Source organism: Narcine bancroftii, chromosome 10 (genome assembly GCF_036971445.1).
Source record: "Narcine bancroftii isolate sNarBan1 chromosome 10, sNarBan1.hap1, whole genome shotgun sequence".
Taxonomy (NCBI): Eukaryota; Metazoa; Chordata; class Chondrichthyes; order Torpediniformes; family Narcinidae; genus Narcine; species Narcine bancroftii.
The window spans coordinates 81,705,071-81,715,879 of record NC_091478.1 but is presented as its reverse complement, the minus strand read 5'-3'; the positions used below and the strand labels follow the sequence as shown (position 1 = coordinate 81,715,879).

General features: G+C 40.2%; 1 non-coding gene across 1 annotated transcript; it reads left to right on the top strand.

Moving 5' to 3' along the window:
• Window positions 1-4,989: 4,989 nt before the first annotated feature.
• LOC138745140 (U6 spliceosomal RNA) lies at window positions 4,990-5,097 on the top strand. The gene has a single exon (XR_011346065.1). It is a non-coding gene; the product is annotated as a U6 spliceosomal RNA (small nuclear RNA).
• Window positions 5,098-10,809: the final 5,712 nt, after the last annotated feature.

Genomic DNA, 10,809 nt, shown 5'->3' with positions numbered 1-10,809 from the left:
ATTTACTAGGATGTTGCCCGGACTTCTGGAACTGAGTTACAAGGAAAGGTTAGGAATTTATTTCCTGGAGCATAGAAAAATGAGGGAAGATTTGATAGAGGTACTTAAAATTATGAGGGGGGTAGACAGAGTAAATGTAGATAGGCTTTTTTCCACTGAGGGTAGGTGAGATACAAACCAGAGGAATGGGTTAAGAGTGAAAGGGGAAAAGTTTAGAGGGAACATGAGGGGGAAATTCTTCACACAGAGTGGTGAGAGGGTGGAACAAGCTGCCATCTGAAGTGATGAATGCAGGCTCAATTTTAACCTTTTAAGATGAATTTGGACAGGTACATGAATAGGAAAGGTGTGGAGGACTATAGACTAGGTGCAGCTCAGTGGGACTAGACAAAAAAATTGGTTCAGCACAGACTAGAAGTGCTGATGCTAATTGTTAGGTCTGCTTTGTTCATGAATGAGTGAGACAAACACCAGGCTGAGTCGAAATCAGGCTTCTTTGTTCTTTATTACCGGATTGTAACACTTGCGACTAACCATGTTAGTCGGAGAATGCATTCTGCCGTTATCAGCAAAATGGTGATTTTTTATACCCTTGGATATGTGCTTAGAACATCATCGTATCATTACTTGTCCAATGACTAAAACTGTTGCTATCCTTTCCCTGCTAGCTTCCTGCCTCTCAATCCATCAATGTCTCTCTTATCTTGTAAGTACAAGGATGGATTCACATCTTGTTACAGCCCTGCACATTCCCATCTCATGATGTTTTACCTAACAGGAGTACAAGGACACCTCCCCTTCTTGTTACAGCCCTGTACAGGGTAACTCCTTACACATTCCCATCTCATGATGTTTTACCTTACATAATCTAAACTAATGCCACCTGCCTGCATGTGGTCTGTTCCTCCATTCCCTGTCTGTTCATGGTAAAAGAAAAGCAGAGACGAAGATAAACTTTTTAAATGTCGTAAATGCTTTTTTGTGATTGGATCCAGTTTGCAGGTTCAACTATAGTGTGCAAAGAAAATAGACAAATACTCGAAGGAGAAATATAGTGCAGGGATAAGCAGGAGGAGCTGGCGAGTGGATTTGACTGGATTATCCTTTGAAGAAACTGGCATAGATTTGATGACCTCCTTCTATGCTGTATTATTCCATGATTCTATAATTTCTGGTGTATCATGTTACAAAAGAGCTCCCCTGCCCTTTCCATCATCTCAAACAAAGTCACAATCAAACATTTTTTTTTATGAAGACATTTAATAGACAGTGTCCATTTAATTGAATCCTTTTTGTAACTCAGGGAGAGAAAGGTATTCCATTGTGCATGAAGTACATTTTAGCAAATTCATTGAACATAGTACAACTTTTGTTCGCAGAAAAGTAATGTAAGAGATCAGCAGAAAGCATAATCATATGCTATAACAAGAGCAAAATGGCTACACTTCAAACAATCTGGATTGTAGTGAGGAGTATTAGATTCTGTTTGTCATGCTTTGTTTAACCAAACATATTTTGGAGACACTGATTACAAACATATGTCAGGGATAGTAAGTGAAGCGGATGATGTTGGCATAGTTCTGTTTCATCATTAAAGCCCTTGAGCCATAAATTATAGAGTTGAAATACAGCAGTATCAAGCTTTATGAATTGATTCAGTTTTAAGACCGGCAGCTGCTTTTACCACAGGGAAAGTTGACACGGCGACTTTTATATTAGCCTGAACGTTTATGTTTGCAGGAATAAAGGGAAAGGACTAAACCAACAGAGTTGATCTTACCCTGCAGGCTCACTTGACTAAGTCAGTACTGCAGAATTATTTCAGCAGACTTTCTGTGCAGTTCACTTGGAATGAAGCATGGACGTGGCTGATTTATCAGTGTCGCCAATTAATAATTCACTGTATTTTAGTCACAGTGTACCAAGAAAATTAGTTTTATTTTGTTTTCCTGCTATACATAAATTGATAAATGTTAGCATATTGACATGTATGTGATTTGGAAATAGCAGTAGAGGCATCCTGTACTCTAAATGCTGCACGCTCAATGGAAAGTCGTTTTGAGAGCTAAGAGAATGCCGGATGTATGATTGGCCAATCTGCATTCAATAAGGCATTGCTTGTACTTTTGTATTTTCCTCTCTGAAGTTAACCCACCTTCAGTAAGTGTACAGTAGAAGAGCTGGATCCAGGCCATTGCTCAGTGTTCAAATTAACTCAGACAAATAACTAATTAGTTGGCCACCTTCAACAATAATGTCACATGCCACAGGCTACTTGGCTGCTTTAATTTTATTTAAAGACTGTTTAGAAGTGCAGTGTAATTTTTCCTTTGTAGCAAGATAGTGCATGCTGTTTGTTAACCACTCTGCAGTGGAAACTGAAGAGAAGACCTTTTCTTTGTATACCTGTGCATCCCGACAGACTGATTGAGATTGATATCATGAACAGAACGGTAGTGATTTCTTTGAGGACAACAGGCGCTGGTGATACATGTGTTGAGATGTACTCTGTGACCTAGAAGTGAAAATCAAATCTCTCCACCTGTTTGTGTTGAGGTGCATGGGCTTTTTGGGTGCAGTACAGACTCATTGCCTCTGAGTGTCTCTGCAGCTCACACCCTTGTCCTGACCATGTCACACATCTGCTGATAGTAGCAAGTACACAAAAGAGCTGGAGAAACACAGCAGGTCACTCAGCATCCATAGAGAGTACAAGAGTGCCTAAAACCAGGCAGATGCCTGAATAAAAAGGTGGAGAGCAGATGGAAGGGGAGAAGGGGGAGGAACACAGGTAAACAGGTAAATGGTAATAGATTAATCAGAATTTATGACATGAACATGTCATATAACCATATAACCATTTACGGAGCGGAAACAGGCCACGTTGGCCTTTCGAGTCCGCACGGGTTCACTGATTTTGTGCGCCCTCTTCAGGCATTGGTCATTGTTTTTTAAAGCAGCATAACAATGCAAATATCCCTGTAAAATTATATTTAAAAACAAATGAGTGCAAAAATAAGACAGAGTAAGGCAACATCTGTTGGTCATTGTCCATTCAGAAATCTGATGGCAGAGGGAAATAAGCTGTTGCTTTGCTGTTTGATTCTTTTCCTCAGATTCCTGTCCCTCCTTCTCAGTGGTAGCAGATTGAAGAGGGCATAGCCTGGGTGGTGAGGGTCCTTGAGGACATGCCTCTTGTAAATGTCCTCGATGGAGTGGAAACTCATGGCTGTGATGTTGCAAGCCAAGTTCACAACTCTCTGTAGGTGGATAACAAACTGCCTCTGGAAGGCTATGGTATCACATTTATGACGCAGGCAACAACAAATTCTATGTTATTTTTATATTATATTTTCCATAATTTTTATGATTTTCCTTCACTGTATAATTTTCTCTGCTGGTGCTGTACGTTCTGCTATTCACAATATTGCATACGGGCAACAATAAGAATCCATGTTAACTCTAAGCACATTCTTCCATCCCTCTGGCTTGCAGTGACGAGTGGCAGCCCAATGACGCCAGATACCATGGTAATATTGTGCTAAATTACAGTGTTAAAAAAAATAGACCATTCACCCCTTCACTTGAATTGGGGCTGATTTGCCCGTAAATTTTACTTACCTTAAATAAGATCCTTTCCTCATTTGTCCCAGCATTTGCAGACTTTTCTGCAGGATGGTGTGCCAGATTCCTTCCCTTTCCTATTAAATGATTTCTGCTGGACTGGTCCCTGAACTCCTGATCTCAGCCGGACAAAAGGTGGTATCTGGAAGGCGTCTTTCTCCCTCACTATTGACCAAAACGTGTAGCAAAATTAATTCATCTACTCTTTTCTCAGACCATGCATGTGCTAAGAGGTCAGTTCAGTCAGTTTCCTCATACGTGTGAACGACTCATAACTCATGAACTCCACAGCGAAGGGTAAGTGAGTTATGAAGGTCTTACTCAACAAATGAAAACACCAACGCAATCCTTCATTCCCAGCAGACAACATTAGTTATTATTATTAATAAAGGCTACTATTTAACCTTTTTTTATATATATTATTAGGATAAATTTGAAATGATAGATTTATTTTCCACAGAGAGATTTATATTCTTGAGGCACAATTTAATAGTCCGACATTAAGAAACACCATTGTTAAACTGTTCATTTGCTTAACAGTTTCTAAAGCTGAGTCGGCGACTGAGATTTTCAAATGGCACAACTTTGAGGCCTTTGAATATTGCTCACATCTACAGTCAGGAGCTCCTTATAAATCAAGGCAGAGTTCCCAGACATAGTGTCAAACTACTCATGAGACTCCCCTTTAATCTTTGAAGAATAGTTGGTCTTTCATTCCAACGCTGTGCGCACATTTTAGAGTGCCAAACCTTTGACTCGTTCATATCTTCGATCCTCAACTTCTCCCTGGTGATTAAAGTGGCACAATTCAGCGCTTCATTATGGAAGAGCAGCACCTGACGACCGATTGTATTATGGCGCTAAAGCAATAGTTGAATTGAATGAGTAAGTAATCTTCTTGTGGGTGTGTGGCAGTAAGAAACCATTATAAGTGCTTTCGTATTTTGATAAGCAAGCTGCAGAATACTAGTGCCGAGGATTTAAATACTTGTCCATTTTGAACACCCAGCTGCAGTCTCAACCTCTACCAGATCAACCATAGTCTAGCCAGATACAGAGGAGCCTTCTTTCTCTCTGGTGTGCTTAAAAATGTGACTTTTATCAGCCTCGACAGAACGTGTAACCTTGGAAGCGAGTGTCAAATGGTGTGGATTAATATTCACTGCTCAAACTTATTTCACAGAGGGTTTTGACAAACAGGCAATAGAGAAATGTCTTTCATTTTCCCAATCATACTGCTTTTCATCTGAAGTCCCGACCCAGAAGTGTAAGAACAATGTACTAGCCCCAAGCCACTTAGTCTTTGTGACAATGTATCAAATTTTAATAGATAATATCGTATATCGAAACTAAATTCTGTCGTTTATGCTCATTTTGGTGGCACATATTACTAAAATTGGAACGATACAGCGAAGATTAGTATGGCCTCAGCTCAAGGATGACACGCAAATTCATGAAGTTTTTCCATATGCAGCTTGACTTAACAGATATATCTGCACAACTCCAGATAATTAATGATGATTGTTGGGCATGGGGATTCATAAACTGTCACTCACCTATTTCTAGGTCAACACCTTGAAGAGCTCTTGTCTTGAAGAAGGACTCATGCCCAAAACATAAGCTACCATAAGTTCACACTATGGGCTCATTCACTCACTTAAATTTCAGATTTAAGATTTATTCATACATAACATCACATACAACCCTGAGATTCTTTTTCCTGCTGGTGAGGCAGAATTACCACTTATTGGTAGTGCAAAAAAAAACTATACATAACGTACACATGTAAACAAATAACGAAATGTAAGCCAACTGTGCAATACAGAGAAGAAAAAAATCAATGAAGGGCACAAGTAAGAGTCCTTAAATGAGTCCCTGATTGAGATTATTGTTGAGTCTGATGGTGGAGGGGTAGCAGCCATTTCTGAACTTGGTGGTACGAATCTTGTGGAACCGATACTTCTTTCCTGATGGAAGCAGCAAGAACAGAGCATGTGCTGGGTGGTGTGGATCTTTGATGATTGCTGCTGCTCTCCGACAGCAGCGCTCCAGATAGATATTCTCGATGGTGGGAGAGTTTTACCTGTGAAGTCATTGGCTGTGTCCACTAACCTCATTAATATATGGTTCACAATCATTAATAGTTCAAACCAACCATCTGTGATATTAGCAGTCCAAGCCTCCAGTCGCATTCAATTCAATTCCACAACACTATTGGAAGAACAGTAGATGTCCTGTATGTCTGAAAATGGCTGCAGGGATCCATTGCAGGGATGGAGCTATCTCCCTGCTTTCCAAAGAATGACTGAAGGGCTATGGGTGAAGCAGACCAGAGGAGCCATCTTCTGGGCTAGGAAAGCCCCAGAGGGAAAATGGTAACAGGAACTGGGTACAGAGATAACTTCTCCAGAGCAATCTCACTAGATTTGCCAAGGCTGGTACCTAGCCATTTCGAACTGCCACTTTGAAGCAGACCAAAATGCCACCCCTGACACTACAACTCACACTCACTCACATTTATCGCAGCCATTTCCCCTGTAACATCTCAGTAAAATAGGGTTAAAGATTCATGGGCTGCAGAGGAACAAAGAAGTTTCTGTCTTGGGAAGAGATGTTTCAGTGGACAAGGAAAAAGATTCAAAGATGTGCTCAAAGCCCCTTATTTTAAAATGCAACATCCCCACTAATAATTGGGACGACTGCTCTCAGTGGAGAAGGGGGATTCCTGATGGTATGGAAAACCTCAAGCCCATGAATGAGGAAGATTCTAAACCCCATGTAAATGGAGCCCACCACTTTACAAAACACCCATGTGCCTACACTCTCAGTACTACCTGCCCCATCTGTGGAGGAGATTGTGATCCTCCTAATGGACTCATCAGGATCCTCAGAACCCACAATACTATTCTGCAAGTCATCCTTTATCTTAAAGAACCCTATGAATATAAGATGGCTGGGTAGAGTGCATAGCTCCCTTAACATAGCTCAGTATTGTACAAAGGCACTTTGTAAAGAAATGGCAGTCATGTAAAGGAAGGTTAAATTTGAAGACACTTGTCGGAAAATGCTCGAGATGTGAAAAAGATCAACTGTATTCCAAATTAAGGTGCATTTAGGTACTGGAAATGTTATATTGTTGTAATTGATCTGAGTTTTCATGCTATCAATCTGTTATAAATTAATACCTTCTTTGGTGTAACATTGTAAACATACTTCCTTTAAATTATATTTGGTAATCTATTCTATTGCAGTTGTGATCAATGGAGACATAGACCACTCCTAAGGTTGCTTATTTTATACTTGCTCAGGTGTGACCCTTGGTGTTATTAGTGCATCTTTGATTGTGTTTCATGGAAGCAGGATGATAATGTTCGAAAAGCGCAATCGATTTGCACAAAGAGGATATTTACTTCCCTTCGCTTGTCTTTTAACTCCTTGGCAATTCCTAAAGCATGTTGGAATCAGGTAAGAAGATTTATGTACTCTTTCAGAACCAGATCCAAACAATAACCTACAAAGATTTTCTCTCCTTTCAACTGATGAAAGAACAAACCAAATAGCACTGTTTCTAAAGCAGACTTCTACAGTAAGTAAACTGCACAGGGGAGGCTGGAGTACTTATTCATTTGGCAGCATCAAGGAGATGAAAGCATCACCGATTCAAAGGAATCACAACCTCTATTTGTCTATCCTACCTATCGCCAGGCAACAGAGGTGGCAATTGAGAGTGTGCAAGCAAGAGAAAATGAAAATGGCATTAATATAATCAAAGGCTTTGAAGGATCCCGTTTGCAAGATCTTGTGTTGGTTTACATGTCATTCTGTTAGTGATTTTAAGGTCAGGGGTGGGATATTCAGACAAGGAGGTGAGAGTGATGGATCTATTTCAAGTTGCGTTCATTAGCAAACTGCCTTTCTCTAATAAATTGTTATTTTCAGTCTTGTCTCTCAACATGTTACAATGTTGCTTCTTGCCAGTAATCAATAAGTCAGAACTTTGTGAAATATACAGGCCGTAAAATAGGAATGAGATTGAAATAATGAAGGATGAAATTGAAAGAGATTTAAAAGAATTCGTAGAGTTACTATCAAGACATAAAGAAAACAGCATAATGGATAATACAGTTAATCTGAGAGTAAGTTCAAATTAAAGCAAACTGTCATGTGCTTTTGCGAAACCATGCGGTAATTAGTGCCTCTATTTGTAATCAATGAACTGCAAGAGAGTTAATAAACATTTGGCCTAATGCAATAGAGTTGCAAGGCCAAGAAACAGATTGGAAAAAAAAAACTTTTTATTTTGTCAGGCTTGAAATATACCTGTTGCACAGAGCCCATGAAATATGTCATAGAAATCACTTTTGAACCTGACTTCCAATTTGACTTCAATGGTCTACCAAGAACGCATTTCAAGCCAGAGAAAGATAAAATTAGAACTAATTGTGGTACAAGATCCATCTTATTTCTTCTTATAAATGTTTGAATATTTTAATAGCTGTACATTTGGAATCAGCTTTATCACCAAGTTAACTTAAATAATGAAACAAGTGCGTAGCTTAATGTTGTTTGTTGCATGTATTTGTAGAAAAGCTTGATAATGGTAACCAGACTCCAAAAAGGACCCAGAAGTGATTATTTTGGGATTGCATGCTCATCAGATGGGGGGAAAAAAATCTTTTTACATTTTTTGAAAGATGCCTTTCAGAGGTAATGACAAAAATGTATCAGGAAATCTTGTCAATTTGACTGTTGCCTTGAACCCTATTTTGATTGACAGCTTATTCAGGTATCCCTTTCATATTGATGTCACCACAGTGAAACAGAGCATTCAACCCAACTAGCCCATATCAGTGTTTACTCTCATGTAAGTATAGTTCTTTTGATTTTCCTATATACCAGTTTCAACTTCAAAGGCACATGCCGTATAAAAGAGGGTTCCATTACGTAGTTTTGAAAGTGAATATGCGCTTCAAAAAGCAATTGATGAGTTGAAATGAGTAAAAAAGCATTCTGTAAATTCAGATTTCACGAACAAACTTTTTCTCAGAACCAAAGATTCCAAGTTATGAAAACGACTGAAAGTTTTGAAACATTTTATGATGTTAAACTAGATAGCTTAAGTAAAACAAGCTACAGTATATTAATTTTTCTTCTACAAATTTTATACTTTAGTAAATCAGTTGGTTTTTTTTCAATTACTCCCAGAGTAAGAACCTGAAATTACACACGATCAAACTAGCTGGAATGAATCCTTTAGACTCCAGATTATTTTCAGCAAATCCATGGATTTTGAAAATTGGGTCTTTTTTTTTACTGCTCAGATTATTAAAATGCAATTGTCATTTTACCTTTTTATGTTTCAGAGACGTTTGTACAATAAAGCATTATAGAAATAAACATTGTTCTTTATTAAATTCATTGTGTCCGTGCCAAATGGTGCTCAACATACAATGCACTAAATGGAGAAAAGTTCATACCTGCCCTGTCTCTTCCTGTGCAGATTTTCTTTCAATTAATTTTGCAATGAGTTGTAATCTTCATTGTACAGTGCCTGAAATGATGGCACAGTGCCCACACCAAGTCCTGGAAGAGTGAACAATTCCCTTGGCAGTCCCTTCGATAGATAAGTTGTACATTGTCACTGCACTCCGTTCAGACCACGCTTAGCTTTTCTGAGAGTTGGTTGGTTTCAAGTAGTCAGAGAAAGGAGTGTTGACAAAATTATCCACATCCCTGACCAGGAAGAGAACATTTAGCCAGCCTGCGATTTCCTCAGAAAAGTTCACGTTAGTGTCACGTCACAATACGCTTCAATTCAAATGACACTGATCGTCCACATTCAGAAAGGTAAAATCAAAGGTTCAAAGGTTCCTTTTATTGTCACATTGAAAATGTAATAAGCATGATGTACTTCAATTTTTTTCCTTCCAGGTGCCAAACAAAGAGTCGCCATGAACATGCCTGGGTGTCCATAAGGACAGGAGAAGGAGAAGCAAAAGAGCATCCCTTCAGGGTCATTGAGTGTCCATGGATTTGTCTCCAGCAGCTGCACAGGCCCCTGTTTGATTCACATCAGCAACCTGAGCTCCAGATCTAAGCCTTCGATATGATCAGGAAGCCTTCAGCGCTCAAGGCTCTTTGGGAGCCCCTTCATGCACTCAGCACCCTCCCGATTTCCAGTTTTGAAACCTGGTTCCCATGAGGCAGTCTCCATCAGTCCGCAGCCTGTGTGAGTTCTTTGGCCATAAGTCACCCACTGACCAAGTGAGTCCTTCAGCCGCTAAGCCCCTCGCTAGTTGCTGTCATGGTCGCTATCCTGCAGGGTTGTCTCAACTGGGGGGTGTTCTCCTCATTTCTGGTGCCCCACACCTGTCTGTTACTCCCCAGGTGTCTGCAACACCTCATGGTACACTGCCCAGCACAGGCACCACCAACTTGGACACAGACATTGAGATTGCAGGGATTTATGAAAAAAAAAACACCATCAACTCCTTCAATAGGTTTTTTCAAGGCTTGTGTGGAGCTGTCAGTTTTGGACCGGGCAGTAGAACTTGATAGAGCAGTGCTGTGTCTCTACTCCCCACTCAATCAGGTCAGGGTCGGAGCCAAAATGAATGTTAGAGGAGAGCATTAGGGTAACCAGGTGGGAAGCAGTCAGACACTTGTAAACTCACTCAGTGGGGGGGTGGGGGGGTAGAGGTTGATGGTGGTGGCCTACCTGCTGGGCGGACACAAGCCTCCTCTGTCCCTCTGACATAACAACCAAAAGTGCTGCTTTTATTGCGTAGAGAATCACTAGCGTGTGACAAGCTGGACGCTAGTGATGCTAAACACACACTAGTGACATGGGCAAGGGTGGGTCTGACAGCAAGCAGTGGGCGCTAGCGTATGGGGGCACAGCACCTCACAAAGAGGGGCTATGCCTGCGAATGCCTCCCCTTGGTGACGACACTAATGGCAGCACTGCCATTTTATTTTCTGGGTCAGTGACTGGATAACTGCTCATGCTCATGAAATCACTGTGCATGGGAGAAAATAGAGGCAGGAGGTAATGAACTGTAGCACCTATTGAATTTGAAGATTCAATTCTTAACTTTTTTTTTCCTGAGCTCAAAAAAAATGTTCAATTCTTAACATTCCTCCGTCTATTCTTCATGGGAATTTTCTACCATATTTGCAGTCATT